This window comes from Pituophis catenifer, unplaced genomic scaffold (assembly GCF_029215685.1).
Source record: "Pituophis catenifer annectens isolate HBS135680 unplaced genomic scaffold, rPitCat1.0.hap2 SCAF_1, whole genome shotgun sequence".
NCBI classification, from domain to species: Eukaryota; Metazoa; Chordata; class Lepidosauria; order Squamata; family Colubridae; genus Pituophis; species Pituophis catenifer.
In genome coordinates this window covers 316439322-316459735 of record NW_027256881.1, presented here as the reverse complement: position 1 = coordinate 316459735, position 20414 = coordinate 316439322, and positions in this window count along the sequence as shown.

The window sequence follows — 20414 nt, the reverse complement described above, 5'->3', positions numbered from 1 at the left end:
CATAAATAAAATAAAGAAATGCAAACTGATCAATGCTACTCTCATGATCAACATCACCCCTCATTTAGTAAAGACCCTTTTACTTTTTCTTCAGAAAAAAACAAAGTTGAAGAAGAGTTAGTGGTTTTGCTGCTACTAACCTTTTATTTTACATCAGCTCTAAAATTTATTCACGCGGTCAGTAGAAAAAAACCTTTGAGTGTTTGAGTAAATCAATGGCTGGATACACTTTCCTCTATCTTTGCTTCTTGCCATAGGTCAGGCCATTCTGTTGCAATCCTACTTTATTTGGATTGAGCAGAAAGAAATGAGCAGGATTTCTACCAGTGTTCATATGGACTTGGATAAAATCTCTGCATGATTAGGCCCTTGGTAATGCAAAATCCTTGCCAGAGTAGAATTTGACTTAGCTTCAAGAAAACATGAATAAAATTTCTGTGGAGACCTCATTGGTCAACATAGCAAGGGATCTAAAGAGGCAAATCTGGTGTACATAGACAGTCCTAATTTGAAGCACCCTATTCCCTGACATATTTAGTGCCCTAACTCATTATTAAAACACATGAATAAGACTTAGCCAGTGGTGGGATTCAAGTATATTAACAACCGGTTCTTTGCCCTAATGCTTTCTTCCAACAACCTGTTTGCCAAACTGCTCAGAAAGTTAACAACCGGTTCTCCCGAAGTGGTGTGAACTGGCTGAATCCCACCACTGGACTTAGCTATAAACTGAATTGAAGGAAATTGTGCAAAGACTCTATTCTTTGATGAAAATACATAAACAAGAATGCTGATCCAAACACCAAGCCCAATACATTCCACTAGAGATGGGGCAGACACTACAGAGCATTCTCTATTATTATCATAAAGCATAAATTAACAGCTTGATCTGCATCCATGAATCAAATCCACTAATCTCATTTCCCCAAGACCAATATTGAGTAGGGCCAGGCAGGACTTGGGATCTGAAGGAAAGAATGTATTGGCGTCCATGTAGGGCTTCATGTGGCACCTGTTGGTAATTCTTAAAGCAGTATCTTTTACTGGGACTGCCTAGCTGCCCTTCACATCTGCAACACAATCTTGGGAAAATATGCCTTTGGATTAAGGAATAGTGAACAGTTGCTACATTCAACTTTGTGCACTCTGAAGATTTTTTCCTCTCTGAATCTGAACTGCTGCACAGCCTTAATACTGACCTGTACCACAACTAATTTAATTTGCAAGCTGTTCCTAATTCACTATAAAACCTAACCCACTCTGGGAATCCTATAAGCAGAACATGAGTAATAATATCCACCTCCCTGGGCTCCACAATAACCAACAGAGTGACATATTGTCAGTCCTACTTGAGGTAACATATAGCCGCATGACTAGCAGCCATCAGTAGCTTTATTCTCTTTTAATTGGCCTCATCCCCCTTCCAAGTCATCAGAGTTGAGGGCCATCACCTCATTCTGTATGGAATTGCACAGTTAATAATGTCTGGTGTGAAAAAAAAAAATCCATTGCCTGAGGCAGCCAGCTCACTTCCTCTTATAACAGAAAGATTTCTCTGTTGCAACTGCTGTTAAAATATAATAACACAGATACTCTGCTTTCACAAAAAATTCTGCAATCATTTACAGTGTAGTAATGGAGTAGCGGTATTATAGCAGACCACCAAGAATTATAACTCTGCAAAAAGGCAAAGGAGTGTACCATTTCCTTTTTATACTTCCCAGCGGTAAAAAGTCTAACAATAAAGCTTTTGTGATACTCCCCCAACCCATTTTTGTGCACACGGGAGAGCAGCAGAAATAATATGAACTCTATGTTCTCCCCACATTCCTTCTGCAGGAATAAATACTCGAGACAAACAAAGTATTTTGTAAATGATGTCTTTGTATGGGTTCATACAGCATGGTTCGATTAGTCCAAAACCTAACAATTTTCTCATATCATTGAATCTGGTTTTATTGCAAATAAGGTCACAGGAATAGTTGTTCCCATGAATAATGGACTTAGTTTACCTTAACTATTAGCAGTTCCAGGGGTTGTGTGTGTCTGCCCCAATACAACATTTATATACGTGTAGGTGCAAACACACAGGTATGAATGCACACATACATATGTATACGTTCATGCACTTATGTATATATTAATAATGAAGTAACCTTATCTTGTACAATCTGAAAACAAAACCATGTAAGAGCAGGCAGCAAAGTATGCCGATGTAACTGGAAGCTTGCATATCAAGGCTCACAGAAGAAACAAATAATGAATAAATAAGGAAGGATCCTTCCAGAGTTCTTTTAGCTTCCTAGGTGCCAACTGATCCCCTGTTCAAGATTCCTGCTATAATATTCCATTAAGTAAAAAAATAAGGTGCTGCCTCTGATCCATCTCCAAAGGGGAATGGAGCCCCTTTTGCCAGGTGCAAATTGGACGATCACTTTGTCTCATCTCCACACTTTGTAGGATATGCACAAGTTTTGGCTAGGAAGAAACAGCTTCATAGTGATAGATTCACACTTATGTGAACATCTATAGATATGATATAGACATTTCCCTTATCTGCCAGCTTATCAGAAAACATTTCCTATTATTAAGGAAATGTGGTGAGGCTCAATATACATAGCATTGTCTTGCATTAAATTATCTTTATCTATCACAGAAATGCCCAGTGTAAGGTCCAAGGATCAGAATTATCTGCAACCAAAAACAATGTCTAAGTATTATTACCAAATGGTAATTTTGCACGTATCGGGAAGAGAAATATATTAAATGCATGGCCATATATTCATATTCTTAGTATCACTTAATTATAAATGCAAACTAACAGTGTTTGTTCTAGTCCCATTCCTTTTTGAAATGCAACTCCTGGAATATCATTCAAACCCACCACAAAGACATCTTCCCAAAGATCTCCCAATCTCAGCAGCCAGTGAAGGCCCTGAAAAATTGTGACATTATGTAGGAAACACTCAGAGCCATGAGAAATGGCTCATGATGAGAATCTTGATTCAATGCCACTCTTGTATCAATCATAACTGAGGCTCTGCTTTAGATGTACCAGAAAGGCAACCAAACTATTCTTAGAAGAGCATTGAAAGGGCTCTGTAGGTCTTGCAGTCTAACCCTATGCTTGCTACGAGCATTGTCAAAATATGCCTGGGATCTCCAACATGAGGAAGGTCAGCAGATTTTTAACCTATTACTTGGACTGCGATTTCTAAAATGTTCAACAAGACCTTCTTGCCTAAAGGATACCATATCCTTTAGATGATTTTCAGTATTAGAAAATATTTAATATCTTCTCAACTGGTATTGCAAGTCTTTAAAATTTACTGAAAAGTCTCCTTGGGGTTCTCTGTATGTTCATTGATCTTGATTGCTACTTCCCTCCCAATACAATTTTAATATTTTTGTTCTCTTAAATATTAGAGTATCCATTGAATATACATGCATTAATATGCACTGGCTTTGACCTCTGCTGCTAAGAACCTCTCAGGGTTTTAAATAATTGGGAATACACAACTCTATTGAAAGAAGATTCATAACATTCCCCAGGCATTGGATATAGGAATGATATGAACTTATTGGATGTTTTTTTTTCCTCCCAACATTCCTATGTTACTCTTTGGACTGTGTTGTTTAGATTTTGTTTTATTATGTGGTTTTTACCATTAAGTCTGTCCATGTTTTCCCAATTGTAGTGCAGTTGATTCCTCTTTTCATATCTGCTTCTCTCCCCACTCTTAAAACTCTAAGTATGACAATAAGTATTTTACCAAAGACAAATTTGCAAAGAAAAATACTGTTTCAGATCAGAACTCAACATTGGATCAGACACATACCTGCTCCATGGTGTGCTAAAAACTACTCTGAAGTCTCAAGTCTGGGCATCTAAGTTGGGAGGCATGCTTAGCAAATCCTTCAAAAAAGTAGCAGCTGTTCTCCTTCTCTGTCTGCAAATTCCTTTAAAGCTGTCAAAGATGTTGTAATCAGATGAGGTTATCAAACCCAATCCTCCTGAGACCTGGAAATAAGATCCAGAGATGAGCAGTTCAGCTGCAGTAGGACTAAGGCTGGAACACTTAACGTTTCTATTGAAATTAAATGAAGGGACTTGAATTGTTTCAAGAGTGAAAAACAAAGCTTCAACAAGGCTAAGCAGGACTGATGTTTTGGGCTGCTTCTTTAACTGATGTGAGATAAAATTCTATGTGGCCCATAATGGAATCCAAAAGCAGTTAAAACATTTATTGATGGGAGCAAATTCTGCAAAGGATTGAATGTTTAGCTGTGCGGTTTTCCTGGCAACTCCCGCCCCCTCTTACAGCTGAGTAGTTTTATTACCGGAGAATCAGCAGAAGCTAAAAAAGATGCATAATCCAAAGCTTTTATTTGATCAAGTCTGTAATGTGAAAGCCCCAAAAATAGATTTGGAAAACAAAACAAACAAAAAACATTGCAGTTTGTTTTATGTCTGCAAAGAAAGTAGCAGAAGAGGAGGATTTAAGATACCCAAAGGGCCTACACATTTGTAGTTAGTAATGGTCCCTACCAACAATTGGATCTCCTGCTTTGCAGCTTGCCATTAACAATATCCATTGGTTAATGTGTAATGAGAGGCCAAGGCAGAAATGCCAGATGCATCTGGCAGGAAAGTCAAGACTGAAATCTATGTATTAAGAAAGATGGAGAACATTTGTATTTAGGCAGAAGAAAAGGTGTTGATGTGGAAGGTAGTCATTGTTTTATGAACTGGTTCAGTACTGCATGGGTGTTGCCTGTACTTGTCAGTCTATGAAAGAAGGCATTAAAAATGAAATAAACAGGAAAAGGACAGCAACTCTGAGCACATGCCTTTTTCTAACTGGTGGGGCTGGCAAGAAACAACTATGTATATAAAAAGTTAATCTGTGGGCCTTAGTCACACCCAAAACCACTGGAGAAGACTTACAGAAGAGTGAAATTAGGTTCAGGGTCAATCCTGGGTTGATGAAGTAGAGGGAAAAAAATCCAAAGGATTGTAAAAGGGTTGAAATGAAAGTAAAAAGCAAAAAAAAAAAAAAAAAATGGTTGGAGCAACTAGTAGAATGAGAGCAGGCGAGACAGGCAGAAATAAGAAAAGAAAGAACCAGGAACAAGGTTGAAAGGCAGAAATCAGGGAAATGTCTCTTGTTTAGCAGAGTGATGGTGTTTGGGAAAAAACTGTTCTTGTGTCTAGTTGTTCTGGTGTGCAGTGCTCTATAGCGTCGTTTTGAGGGTAGGAGTTGAAACAGTTTATGTCCAGGATGCGAGGGGTCTGTAAATATTTTCTCAGCCCTCTTTTTGACTCGTGCAGTATACAGGTCCTCAATGGAAGGCAGGTTGGTAGTAATTGTTTTTTCTGCAGTTCTAATTATCCTCTGAAGTCTGTGTCTGTCTTGTTGGGTTGCAGAACCAAACCAGACAGTTATGGAGGTGCAGATGACAGACTCAATAATTCCTCTGTAGAGCTGAATCAGCAGCTCCTTGGGCAGTTTGAGCTTTCTGAGCTGGCACAGAAAGAACATTCTTTGTTGTGCTTCTTTGATGCTTTTTCAATGGAGAATTCCAGACATCACCTTGAAAGGAGCTTCTTGCTTCTAGTATAGATACAGTATATCTATAAAAATGCACAGCAAAGCATACAATAACAATGCACACCCAGGTACAGTTGCCTATGGAACTATCAAGTCATTTACTTGCCTGAACCTCCATGCATGATACAGCTTGCTAAAGACTCCATCTGGATATGAGCTAAATACAGAAAGTTCCCATGTGTTTATACTGGGGTAGGATGTTTAATGCTCCTGTCTGAGTAGCAAGTGAGAAAAACACCAGTGCCAATTTTTTTTAAAAAAGCACTATAGCTTGGGCCATAAATGTTGGCTTATTTTGACCTACAAAAGCTTTCACTTATATACAAAATGGCTGAGCAAAATCTCTCTAAATTACCTCTCTTCTTTCTTTTGCTATTCTTGAAATAGACCCAACAAAGCTGCAGCTGTTTCTCCAAACTTCTTGCTTTCCAAATTTTTAAACTCAGAGGTACCAGCTAAGCATGTATTCAGTTACAAATACTATTACAGATAGTCACTGTTTTCTTATAAGTGGCATGTGGCAAAGAAGAGACAGGGGGCTTTTTTAAGTGGGTTTTTAATTAAAATTTTAAGGGATTCGCGGGGGACCAGGGTGGGTTTGGGGGGTAATCCACCAGGGTCAAGGCCGGGCCCTGCGAGGGGCTGTGGCATTAGGGACAAGGGTCGGAGGTTAGGGAGGGGGCTGGAGCTCGACTTGGGTAGGGCTGTTCTATCAGTACTGTGAATGGGAGGGGCAGATATGGTGGCAGCAGGGGGCTATATCATGTTCGGGGAGTGCGCACTCGCTATCTTCAAGCGATTGCACGCTCCGGTCCCCAATGCTTTTCTCGTTCCCCAGATTGTTCAGTTCCTCAGGGCTGGAGCCTCTGGCTGATGTTGTACAATGCCAGGTCCGTGGTAAATAAAACCCCACTCATTTACGATTTTATCCAGGAGGGGTATGTGGACCTGGTGGGTATTACGGAGACCTGGCTGGGCTCGGAAGGGGGGGTGCCCCTCATTGAAATGTGCCCGCTGGGTTTCCGGGCATTCCATCAGCCGAGGGCTCAGGGAAGGGGTGGGGGGTGGTGGTGGTGGTGGTTATTATTAATGAAAGTCTATGTCCGAGGGAGGCCACTGTTCCTCAGATAGCCGGATGTGAGTCCCTTCTTGTGAAGTGGGGCCAGGGGGTGCAGGTGGGCCTGCTGATTGCATACCTGGCTCCCTGCTATGCAACAGCGGCCCTATCTGAGCTGCCTAACATGATAGCCGGGGTGGCGGTTGATACCCCCAGGCGTATGGTTATGGGGGATTTCAACCTCCCATCGGTCGGTGAAATGGCTCGGGAGTTCATGGCTTCCATGACAGCCTTGGACCTGACCCAGTTAGTTCATGGCCCCCCACACACGGGGGGATCTGGATCTGATTTTTGTCTCTGGTCAGTGGCAGAATGGTCTAGAAATAGGGGACTTAGTCACCGAGCCCTTGTCATGGTCTGATCATTCACTCCTCCAACTGGATTTTCAAACCACTAACCCTCGCCGCAGGGAGACGGAACCAGTTAGATGATTCCGTCCCAGGCACCTGATGGACCCAGATAGGTTCCTGATGGAGCTTGGGCCATTCCCTGAGGCACTGGCTCACAGCTCGACTGAAGAACTAGTGGTGGCCTTGCAGAGGGCAGCCACTGGGGCTTTAGATTGCATTGTGCCTTTGCGGCCTCTGACCCGGCGCCATTCTCAATTGGCTCTTTAGTTCTCTGAGGAGCTGAAAGAGATGAAGCACCCAAAAAGATGCCTGGAGAGTGGTTGGAGGGCCAGCCGTTCCGAATCCGACCGAACACTGTTAAGGTCCTATATTAAGACCTACCTAGTGGCGATAAAAGCAGCAAAATGTAATTATTTTTCTGCTCTTATTGCATCATCAGATAATCACCCGGCTGCCCTGTTTAGGGTGACCCGCTCCCTCCTCGACCTGGGAGTGCGGGAAGATCCTTTGCAGGACAGGGCTGAGGATTTTGTGCAATATCTGTATGACAAAATCGCTCAGATTCGGGAGGGTCTGGACTCCGACTGGGTAGAGCCAGATGGGATGATGGAGGTGGGTCTTGAGAATGTTAGCTGGGAGGAGTTTGACCTTGTGACTCCCGAGGACATGGACAGGGTTCTGGGTAGGTTGAACGCGGCCACATGTTTATTGGACCCATGCTCTCCTGGTTGGTGCTGGCTTCCCGGGAGGTGACACGAGGCTGGCTCCAGGGGATTGTCAACGCTTCTCTGAGTGAGAGTCTCTTTCCCGCCGCCTTGAAAGAGGTGGTGGTGAGGCCCCTCCTCAAGAAGCCTTCTCGGGATCTGGATGTTTTATCAAACTATCGTCCAGTCTCCAACCTTCGCTTTGTGGCGAAGGTTGTGGAGAGTGTGGTGGTGCGACAGCTTCCCCAGTACCTGGATGAAGCGGACTATCTAGATCCGTTCCAGTCGGGCTTCAGGCCTGGGTATAGCATGGAAACGGCATTGGTCGCATTGGTTGATGATCTCTGGAGGGCTCGGGACTGGGGTTGTTCCTCTGTCCTGGTCCTGTTAGATCTCTCAGCGGCTTTTGATACCATCGACCATGGTATCATGCTGCATTGGTTGGAGGGTTAGGGGTGGGGGGCACCGTGTTACAGTGGTTCTTCTCCTCCTTCCTTTCTGACTGTATGCAGTCTGTGTTGACAGGGAGGCAGAGGTCGACCCCGAGGCACCTAGTTTGTGGGGTGCCACAGGGGTCAGTCCTCTTGCCTCTCCTGTTCAACATTTATGTGAAGCCGCTGGGTAAGATCATCCGTGGCTTCGGGGTGGATTTCCATCAGTATGCTGATGATACTCAGCTGTACATTTCCACCCTGGGCCACCCCAATGATGCCCTTGAAGTGATGACCCGGTGCCTGGAGGCCATACGGATCTGGATGGGGAGAAACAAGCTCAGGCTCAACCCCTCCAAGACCGAGTGGCTGTGGTTTCCGGCATCCCATCATAGTCAGTTGGTTCCATCACTGACTATAGGGGGTGAGACTTTGGCCCCCTCAGAGAGGGTTCGCAATTTGGGTGTCCTCCTGGACTCTCAGCTGTCTTTAGAAGACCATCTGATGGCTGTGGCCAGGGGGGCTTTCTATTACGTTCGCCTGATCCACCAGTTGCGCCCCTTTCTGGACCGGGACACCTTGCGCACAGTCACTCACGCCCTCATCACTTCCCGTCTGGACTACTGTAACACTCTCTACATGGGGTTCCCCTAAAGAGCATCCGGAGGCTCCAGCTGGTCCAGAATGTGGCCACGCGGGTGATTATGGGGGCGACTCGGTGCTCCCATGTAACACCACTCCTGCACGAGCTGCACTGGCTCCCAGTGGTCTTCCGGGTGCGATTCAAGGTGTTGGTCGCTACCATTAAAGCGCTCCATGGCATAGGACCTGGATATTTACAAGACCGCCTTCTGCCCCAATAGCCTCCCACCGACCAGTATGCTCCTACAGAGAGGGTCTCCTCAGGGTGCCATTGGTTAGACAGTGTCGACTGGTGACCCCCAGGGGGAGAGCCTTCTCTGTGGGAGCACCTGCCCTCTGGAATGAGCTGCCCCCGGAGATTCATCGGATTTCCGACCTCTGTACCTTCCGCCGTGCCCTTAAAACGCTATTATTCCATCAAGCAGGGCTGGCCTAAAATATTATTTTAATGGAGTATTGTGTTTTAGATGATTGGCCAAACTATGTAATAATTTTAAATTGTTTTTACCTTTTATATTGTTGCTTTTTATCTTGGCTGTACACCGTCCTGAGTCCCTTTGGGAGAAGGGTATACCCTTTGGGTATAAAAATTTGATAAATAATTTGATAAATAAATAAATCTCTAATCTAATCTTCATAGTTGTACAATACTTGAGCTCTCAAAGGATCCCAAACCTCATGCACTAGGAGAACATTGAAGTCAATGACCCAATTGCATTGTTATTCAGAAAATGTAAACCAGGGGAAAAAAATAATAAGGATCCAGAATGGTAGGGATTTCCCAAGGCGTTTAGGGTAGAACTTGCCTTTAAGAGACTCCCAGACTCCCTGCTGTCACTTTATTTCTTCTTCCTCATTATTACTACTGCTTCTTTTGGGATGCCCAAAACAAGCTTTATGTTAGAATAAGGCAGAAGCTGTTCCTTCTTACATTGCCTTGCAAACCAACAGCAAGAGCAAGCTGGAGAAGCAGCAATCCAAGATCTGCTCCAGAGCCCTGGAGCTTTTTTCAGAGCTTCCCTTCACATTAGGCAGCATGGCAGGGTGGCCAAAACCATCTAAATCTGCCATTAAGCACAGCAAGTGGTGACTCTTTAATGCATTTTTATTGTATTTTTTATTCTTAGAAAGAACTTTTTTTTTTTTAAGTAAGTTCAATAACTTTATCAGTTTTGGATATTGTATATCTTGATTTGGGATAAGAGGCACCATTATAAAAGATCATGGGCCAGTCCCAAATATGAGCTTCAGTAGGTATCTGATAAAGCACTCTATTTACCGAAATGAACTTATTCTGCCTTTTGAATAATATTTCTGTAATGGATGATTTAAAGCAGGTCCACCACTGGATAATTGGAACAATCAGAATACAGGTTGGGCTCTCAACACAAAATGCACCACTTTTTCTCATTTCTCTTTCTTTTCATAATGGATGATAAGCAAGAGATGACAATTAAAGAGATTTATTAGGAATCCCTGCATCTGTCTTAAATTGCCTAGCAAACATTTGGACACTGTGACTTGTAAATAAAACTGCATTCTTTAAATAAATAACTAGATTTCATTTAGCAAATAACCAACAGCTTTTGGTAGTCTAAGCTACGGTTGGCAGGTAATTGGTGCAACCCAGCTTCTTTACTATGTTCCTGGGAGAGTCACACCTACTGACTTTATCAGAAACCCTGTGGCTATTGGCCCATGTATTTTGCAAAAAGTAAATAGGACATGGCAGGCAGCCTGTGAGCTGTGAGTAGACTTAGTTCACTATAATGTGGGGATACATGGCTTGATGTTAGGTTGGCTTGATGTTCAGAACATCAAACTGTAGACATCCCAAGCAGAAACCACCAAGTAACAAATATTTCAGAAATTTGAGGAGTCTTCCTAAAGAGTCCTACTTCACAATTTGTTGATATGAAGCCTTTAATGAACAATTTGGAATTTGTTTGGGTGAATGTTATTAATAGAAAGAGCCAGACTTTCAGAGGCAGTGGCAACAGAAGAAAATGTTATGGGAACTGTCAGAACACAGATGTCACAGGGATGGGATACTCATGTACAGAATAGTGGCTGTAGTGGGTGAGGTCCCTTATAGAATGCCCATTCCACAAATGAGTAAATCAATAAGCTAAAATAATTTGCACCAGAATTCAAAGCTATAGTGGGTCCTAACACAAAAATATATTTTTTTGAATTTATATATTCTTTTCTTTTAGGAACAGACCACATTTCTTTCCACCCACCTCCAAACATGTTTTCTCTACCCCAAATCATAGCGTATTCCCACTGATATTCCTAATTTCAATTGCCTTCCACCCTAGTCCTAGATTCCCTACACATTCAACTGTATGCCAAATTTCTTTCTTTCCAAATTCCAGAGTAGAGTTTTCTGAATTTATCCTTTGATTCCACCGAATCACTCTCAGATCTTACCAGTCCCAGATGGCTCTGAAATTTTACTGTTTCTCAGCTGGCAGTTCAATACCTACCTTGTCAATCAGGCACCATCAAGAAGTCTGTCGTCTTTCCCTCTCTTTGTTTCTTCTGAAAATGAGATTCCCAAACCACTTTGAAAGAAATACATAAATAAAACAATCACTTTGGCTAGAAGCAGCCTACTAATATAATATTCAAACAGCCTATGCAATTATGCCAGCAATCATTTGATTTTAACTTCATCTAGACTTCCTGCAATCCAGCTCTGTAACAGTAACTCTTTATAACTTTCCCAACTAAAGTATATCAGATGTTAAACAAAGGGAAGCAAAGCTTTCCACAGCAGCAGACTGTAGGATCCTGAGGATTCAGATGAAAATTGGGATGAATCCAAAGTTCTTCAGAAAGGTCCTGACAGAGAAAATAATTCATGATGGAATGCAGAAACTGAAGTGCAAAAATAGAACTTAGTGCTGCTAAGCAACAAAAGTGCAACAAAATGCCTTAAAATAAAAATGATGAGGGAGAAAACTTAGGAAACCAGGAAAATAAGCATATTGGAATTTATCCCAGTCCCAAAGATCAAAGCAAAAAAAAAGGCAAGATTATCCCCAAAATCAAAGGTGGATGTTAAAAATAAGCAAATCTTTCTAAAGAAAGACCACATTCCAGAAAGCATAAGACAAAACTGTCAGAATATAAAATAACAAGAGTTTGAAGTGACCTTGGAGGTCTTCTAGTCCAACCTTCTGCCCAAGCAGACATTGGCCCAAATGGCTGTCCAATCTCTTCTTAAAAACTCCATTGTTGGAGCACCTGCAACTTCTGAAGGCAACCCGTTCCACTGGTTAATTGTTCTCACTGTCAGGAAATTTCTCCTTCTAGCTTGTATTTCTCTTTGATAATTTTGCCTCTATTACTTTTTGTTTTTCTCTCTGGTGCTTTGGAGAATAGGTTGCCTGCCTCTTCTTTCTGACAGCCTTTCAAATATTGGAAGAATGCTATTATGTCACCCCTAATCCTTCTCTTCAGTAGGCCAGGCATACCCAGTTCCTGCAACTGTTCATCATATGTTGATGAACAGTTTAGCTTCCAGTCCCCTAATCATTTTTGTTACTCTTCTCTGCACTCTTTCTAGAGTTTAGAGTCCCTCTCCAAAAAAGACAAAAGATAAATTAAGGGCAAAAATGAACCTCCTGTTGAGATTTTCAATTTTTTTTCCCCATCTCCTAAAAATTCTAATAACTTCTTCCATTTAATACTACTGGGCCTGATTTAAAATATTGTTCTGGATTGGTGACTTTTGAGGTAGAGAAAATGGGGAGGTAGAAATTCTCAAAAAACATTTTCTGTTTGTAGGGCTTGACATATTTTCAAGTCTATGGGCCCTTCACCTCTTGCCTAAACCCTGGCACCAACATGATCTGTCAACTGACTGACTGTCTATCATCTAATGTGTGACCATGACTAGGACAAGCTAAGCTGTACAATTATCCGTAAATTAGTCATTCCCCACTTTTTCTACGACTATTCAAGAACACTCTGTTAGGCTTTGTTGACCTGAAAGGAAATCACTTACCTTTCAAGACAACATTTATTTCATTATTTATTGATTTGGCCATGCAACTCTGGTAGCATCCTTTTAACATAGCATTAAAAACAGAAAGAAAGCAAAAATAAAAAAATAAAAAAGCAATAGAAGAACATATCTGATGCCAATTAAAAGGAAGGGGGGATGCGCATCCCCCTTACCCTGGTAAGGGGACCCTCAAAAACAACTAATCACTGCTTTTAGTTTTTCAATCAGCTTTATGAATTCACATCAATGGTTATTCTTTCCAAATACATTAAAACCCTTCAGGAATTAAGCACTGTTGGATACACAAAGACATTTTCCCCACCCCATCAATCAAGCAGCATCTCTCAGTCCAAGAGATGAGGAGCTGAACCTAGGAAAAATTTTTGCCTGGGTGATCATTAGGTCCAGCTTCTCTGTTTTGAAGAAGAGTAAATGAGGCATGTGTTGAAGTCAGGAGGTTCCTTGCCCTTTTCCCCCTGATTGACATATCCTAACAGACAAGTTGCTCTAATGGACAACTTAGCTTCTGTTCATAGTCACCAACCTCTGCCCTCCCATTAGTATTGGATGACAGGAGCAGAAATTACCTAGATGTAGGAAATGATAAAAGGAGGAAGTAAAGGATGGACCCTTTTATTCCATCAGAGTAACCACTCATAGGATGCAGTGCTCAAAATCTCAGCTAAGATGATTCTTAAACTCCCATTCCTTGACAGAAATTTGATGGCAAATAAGATGGCAAAACCTTTACAGAGTGGAGCTATTGCTGTTAAAGAAAACTAACCATTTTCTTACAGTTTTTCTTTTCCCATAAATGTCACCAAATACATTTCCCAACCTGATGCCTCCAAAACATGTGGCGGTATTTTAAAAAAGTTGATGGTTCCCTGATGAATTCATTTGCCTTTAAAGCAATTTAAATTTGAAGGCATCATATTGTGTCAGAGAGTTCTATACTCTCTGTGACATTATGGCAATCATGCATTGTGTACTGAAATTTAATGGAGACTAGGAAAAGCATTGTTTATTATTTAATACCATGGTTCTTTCTTCTTCTTTTTTTGGACTGTTTTCTTTTTTTACAACAAGTAAAAAATTTGTGTTACTTTTATGCAGTATATTATTTTCATTACCCTATTTTCACTGCGATATTTAAGTGCATATTTCTTTCTAACTGGATTAAACTGTGAATTTAATTTATGAATTTTTCAAGTTGCCTTGAAAAGGAATGAAAGAAATATAGCAAGCAAGCAAATGAATAAATAAATAAAGAGAGCATTATTTGGAAGAAAGACTCCAGCATTTCTTAAACTAACAAATAACCATATTGTTATCAGAATCACATATGAAGTCCAAATGTCTCTCCAAAGCCTGAATGTGTTTTGTTATAATTTTCAATAAAGATGATTTAGAATTCATTTTAAAACTATTTCCATAAAATCTTTAGAGCTGCCTGTATTTGGTTGATCCATACTTATCTGTTCTTTACTAAAGTTATATAGGATGTTAAATTAATCACAGAGTGCCATTGTACATTGAACTTATGATAAGATAGTCATGCTATCAAAAGGCAATATTAATTTGATTGATGTGAGAATATTACAACATTGTAGCAATAAATACTGTATTTCCCATAGTTTCCTCTTTGCTACACTCAATTTTTATTTGTGTGGGAATGTTTTATACTTTTTCCTTTTCTTAAAAAAAACCCAACATAATCCAGTCTTGACATATTTTCATATTTTCACACCAATGACCTTCTAGAATGTTTCTTGGTGCAGCCAGAATTAAAATTACTTCTGTGCTTTAACTCCTGTCATTCCATGCCTGAGTTAAGAATGACTTGCAAGTAAGCTCAGCCCATATTTGTCATACATAAGTGACTAAAATATAAATTGAATATGTTCTCTATTCCAAGAAAATGAACCACAATAAAATTATACATTGTAATATTGGTTTGGTAAGACTAGTAACACTGTGGTGCGCTTATATGGATATAACAGCGAACAATAGTATCATGAAATTGGAAACTATGAATAAAACCAGGGAGGTGAGCCAAGAAGGAAAGAATAGAGCTTTAGAGAATGCATGTAACAAAAAGCCTCATTTTGAATCTTTAGATGGCTATTTTTTTTTTATGGAAGCCAGGACCTGCACTTTAAAAAAAATAGTCTTCAGAGGTATTGAAGGATATGTAGACTTGGTGCAAGGTTAGTGAGGAGCTAAGCAACATTGATGTGTTAGGCATACATATGGCATAAAGCATCTACTTTAGCTTTTATTTTTTGTCAGGAAGAGAAAGAGAAGGAGGAGAAGGAGGTAGGCGCCCAACTTTTTGGCTTGCCTGGGCCACATTGAATCAAGAGGGAATGACTTGGGTCATGTATAAAATATATAAATATATAATTATACATTTATAATAATATATAATACAGTGAATAGAATAGAATAGAATAGAATAGAATAGAATAGAATAGAATAGAATAGAATAGAATAGAATTCTTTATTGGCCAAGTGTGATTGGACACACAAGGAATTTGTCTTGGTGCATACGCTCTCAGTGTACATAAAGGAAAAGATACATTCGTCAAGAATCATAAGGTACAACCCTTAATGATAGTCATAGGGTACAAATAAGCAATCAAGTCATACTAGGAAACAATCAATATCAATATAAATTGTAAGGATACAAGCAACAATACAAGTAAGGATACAAGCAACAAAGTTACAATCATGCAGTCATAAGTGGAACATTTACACAATGTATATAATGCCCAGAGTTACCCTGAGCAGGGGTGAAATGCTCCCGGTTCGGACTGTATTGCCCAATCCGGTAGCGATGGCGGCGGGTGGTTCGGAGAACTGGTAGCAAAAATCTCTGCCCCCCCCCATGCCCAGCTGAGCCGCGTGATCATCAGAGGCTTTTTTTTTTAATTTTTAAAAGCATTTTTTCTACAACCTCTTTGGCTGAAAAAATGCTTTTAAAAGTAAAAAAAAAAGCCTCTGATGATCGTGCGACTCAGCTGGGATCGTCAGAGGCTTTTAAAAGCATTTTTTTCTGCAACCTCTTAAGGTTGTAGAAAAATGCTTTTAAAAGTAAAAAAAAAAGTTGGCCACGCCCACCCAGTCACATTACACCCCCCCCAAGCCACACCCACAGAACCGGTAGTAACAAATTTTACATTTCACTACTGACCCTGAGGTAAGATGGATGGCCAATACATTTTGTAAACAAACAAATAAAGATCAAACTTTCTTTGTCCAGGGCTGCATGTGGCCTACAGGCCATGAGTTGGACATGCCTGATCTAGATTCTAAAAATTGGCAATTTGCCACTAAATTTCAGCAGAAAATGAAGCTGAAGGCTGCTTAAACCTCATGATTGGGTGGACTGTTTACCTCTATTTTGGAGAAACATTAAGGTACTCCTGGATCCAGTTTTAGTTGGGATCACTTATAAACATATTAATTGCTACATGCCAGGTTTTGTCATAGACCCCAGGGTGGCTGAAACTGAACACCAAAGAAGTGCATATGAACAAAGAAGAGAAGATCCAGAAGTAATAGATGCCAAAGGAGGTGGCTGGTGGACTGATAGGGAAGATGCCACCACTATACTGTTTTTGCTTTTGCTTTTGCTTTTATAGTTTGGTACCTAATCTTATTAATATTTTAATATTTATTCATTCAACTGTAAGATATTCAGAGTTTATTTGTAAAGCAAGATAGGCAGAAAAAGAAAAAGAAAGAAAGGAAAAGAAAAGAAAGAAAAAGAAAGGAAGGAAGGAAGGAAGGAAGGAATTGGTAGCATCTCAGTTGAGGTGAGGCTATGACAATTCATAGGATTGTTTGCATGAACCTTAGCTAGCATGACCAAATGCTGATATATGTCCAACAGCAGCTGGAAAACATTAGCAGTTTTTCATCCCTGCCACATAATCAAGTCTGTCTAATCTTTGACAGGAATTAAAATGTTGGAAGCACAAGAGGCCTTAGAATTGACTCCTGGAGACTCTGATTAAGATTCTTCTACCCACCTTATACTAAAGAAGCAAGCTGTGAGCATTGAAATTCTTTGTTCACAACTCATCCAGTCTCTGCCATCTGCAAGGTCAAAATAATAAACTGGTTTATCTTACAGGATTGTTAAAAAGATGAAATATTTGGAGACATTAAAGTGGTATATAAAGGCATAGTCAATGCTTTTATGAAAAAGAAAAAATAATTAGTGTGGAAGCAGAAGTGCTCTTTCAGAACTGAATGGCTATTTTAGCCAACAAAAGCTTGTTCATTCTGTTTACAAATGTGGGAAATTCAAATTCAACCAACACTTAAACTGATGTGATTCCTATTATGCATCAGGGTTTATAGCCTTACTGCTTCAAATTTAATATCCTTTCCCATTATGAGTTAATTGCTATTAAAATAGGATGACTGTTATAATAAGTCTAATATACTTGCATGAAATTCTTATGGAGGTTGCTATTTCACAGCAAGGATGATTATGGAGAATGGCTGAAACAGCACTTTCTAAGCAACAAGTATCAACCATAAGGCTAGGAATGCTGCAGATTGTAGAGTCTAAAATGGCAATGCTTTTTCTAATTAAAAGGAAGAAAAGATTTACAGCTTCAGGAAAACTTTCAGGCATTTGTCTGAATGCTTAGACCACAATTCAGATGTAAGGGATTCCAGCAATTAGGAATGATCTTAACGTATCATAATCAGGATACTTGATAAAGACCTACAGAATCTTCTGGAACCATCCAGTTATCTTGCTGATATAGCAATAAAGCAGACAGACTTTGTATCATCTCAGTGATGGTTGGAGGATTCTAGAAAACATTAATACTCTAAGTCACTAGAGTATTAATGACTTTGTTAAACAATTGAGCTTACTCCAATGAAAAATAACTCAAAAGGAAGAAGTGGGAAAATTTTATAAGCCACCCAAAGTCACTGAGAGTGAGTGGGCGGCTATATAAATTCTCTAAATAAATAAATAAAATAAAATAAATAGAACTTTCTTCTTCCTTTTGTACAAGGAACATAAGAATCCACAGAACATAAGAAGATATTTTATATTGTAGGGTACCGAGCTGAAGCTACAAATTTTCTTTTCTATTGGATGTTTTATATTGAATCATGCCATTGTTCTGGTACAGCATCGTAAACATGAATTATCAGCACCAACACTTTATTGTCAGTTAGAGACAGGAAACATAGCAGATCAGTAGCATGAATCTTTAACACACTTTACTGAGAACGATTTGTAAGAAAGGAGAAATCCCAATCTCCCATCAAATTTAGGGGAAAAAAAGAAATTATTTACATAGAAGTAAACCATACTAACTGAATGCTATTTAATCCCAGGATGCGTGATGCTGCTTTATACTGAGCAAGAGTGCTAATCTATCTAATCCAGTAACGTAAATCCTGTCTAACTAGGATTATCCAAAGGCTGAGATCTCCTTAGCAAAGCAGTACATAATGTTAGTCATGGCCTTTATGTAGCCCTTATTTTATGTAAGCTACATTTCATAATTAAATACCATTTACAAGAATTACATTTCTAAGCTGTACAATTATCAAGTGTACTTTTAATTACATTTAAATTGCGCTAATGCCAATTTAATTGTCTCTTCCCTTTCCCACTTCTTTTTCTTGCTATTTATTGTGTGCTCTTCTTTTTTTGGTGTCATTTCCTTCCTTCCTTCCTTCTAAATTAACCCAGTAGTGTTTTTAAAGGATCTATTGGTTTTATTGCTACCATCAAACCTTTCTGATTTGGAAATGTCTTTTCTTTTGGTTTTCCTCTATTTTTATCCTAGGTATATGAGGTAACATGATTAACTGGAACATGGGGTAGATATCAAGCAGCACATTTAACATTTAAACAATGAACTGAGTTATGTTTTATTAAATAACATTAAATGGGTTGCAAATACATTAATACTCTTAACATTACAATACATCTATAAATTACCTGCCCATCCTTTCTTTGTTCTGGCCTCAACTACATTTAGAATTAGTCCTAAAGCAGTAAACCTGGAACATGATTAACACTAGACAATTAAAAATAAATAAATACATAATACCATTCATATCAGGGGTGGGTTCTACTTACATTTACTACTGGTTTGGAGCGGGGCTGCTGTGCTCGCGTGCTCTCTCTCTCTTCTGCGCATGCGCAGAAGCATTTTGATGATGGTGGGGTCGGTGGGCTACCGGTTCTATAGAACTGGTGTGAACTGGGGGCAACCCACCACTGATTCATATGTGTGGTGCTTTATGGGATGCAACATCAGAAGTTCTAAATATACAGCTCATAATTAGATATAGAGAGAACAGCAGAAAGAAAGGAAATGGATTTGGGGAAAACACCTTATCCTTTTTTCCTGACATACTGTTAGTCAGGCTTAGGCGACGTGGCTCATATTCAAAACTTCCTATCCTATTCCTATTTTGATGCTCAGAGCATAATCAGATTACCTAGCTGAAATCTGAAGGCAAAATTGCCAGTTTCTGACAGCACAAATTTTCCTCAGTTTTGACTCATTTCTCCAGAAATGCAAGCTTCTAGAAATCCCAATTAGATCAAACTGATTGGTAAAGGGATCTCTTTTACCTCAAGAAAGATGGCCAGTTGGCTAAATCCCCGAGCAAACAAAAATTTCCTCTTGAGATTGAATAGTGAGGCAGGAATTTGCTTTTATTATTCAGAATTTTCACTAGAAAGCAGCAGTTGGCTGTGGGGAAGTTAAGCCATTCTGCCCCTTATTAAGGGAGAGAAACTTCCCATAATTCAGGAAGGAAACCAATACAATGAAATTGCTAGATACAATGAGTAACCAGACAATGCATGATACACTTTGTGTGTGCTTATGTCTTTACCTGATTTATTTCAAAGTCAACTCCCTCCCCCAAGACTTAATCTTCATTTTACTTATTCAAGAGTGCTGGGTTCACTCTTGAAACATAGTTCTTTTGCCTAAGTCTTGGTTTCCCTTTTATCCACCATGGTTCCTCTGCTCCATTATTAGTTTGTTTTTCGGACACTTGGTAATTCTAATCACCTATTTTGATATTTGATGCATTATGATCTGCATGTCAAGAGGGGGTTAAAAAAAACCTAAATTATTTTTTTATGGAGTTACCATCCGGTTGTGCAATACTTGCATATTTTAAAATGAATGGCTGACACCCTGGTGGAATATGAGCCAGGAACCTGAGCAAGAAAATAGCTTGGGACCCATCTAGGAATTTAAAAAACTAAACATGCCATTGGTATTTATTACCACAGCACTGTAAATCAAAGGGTCTCGCATGTCAGCCGTCTTGTCTAAAATTATTGGTTCATTCATCTTAGCCTTATTAAGGCAGCCACATCTATCAAGGTCACATAAAAGGAAATACATATGGACGTCAGTTGCACGGTGGTTAAATTCAAGTATAATGTTTCTGGCAAGCCTTCCATTCATATTAATAAAGCTTTAACTTATAATCACTACAAAACAGGGGATGGAGGAGCAATAGTAATTTC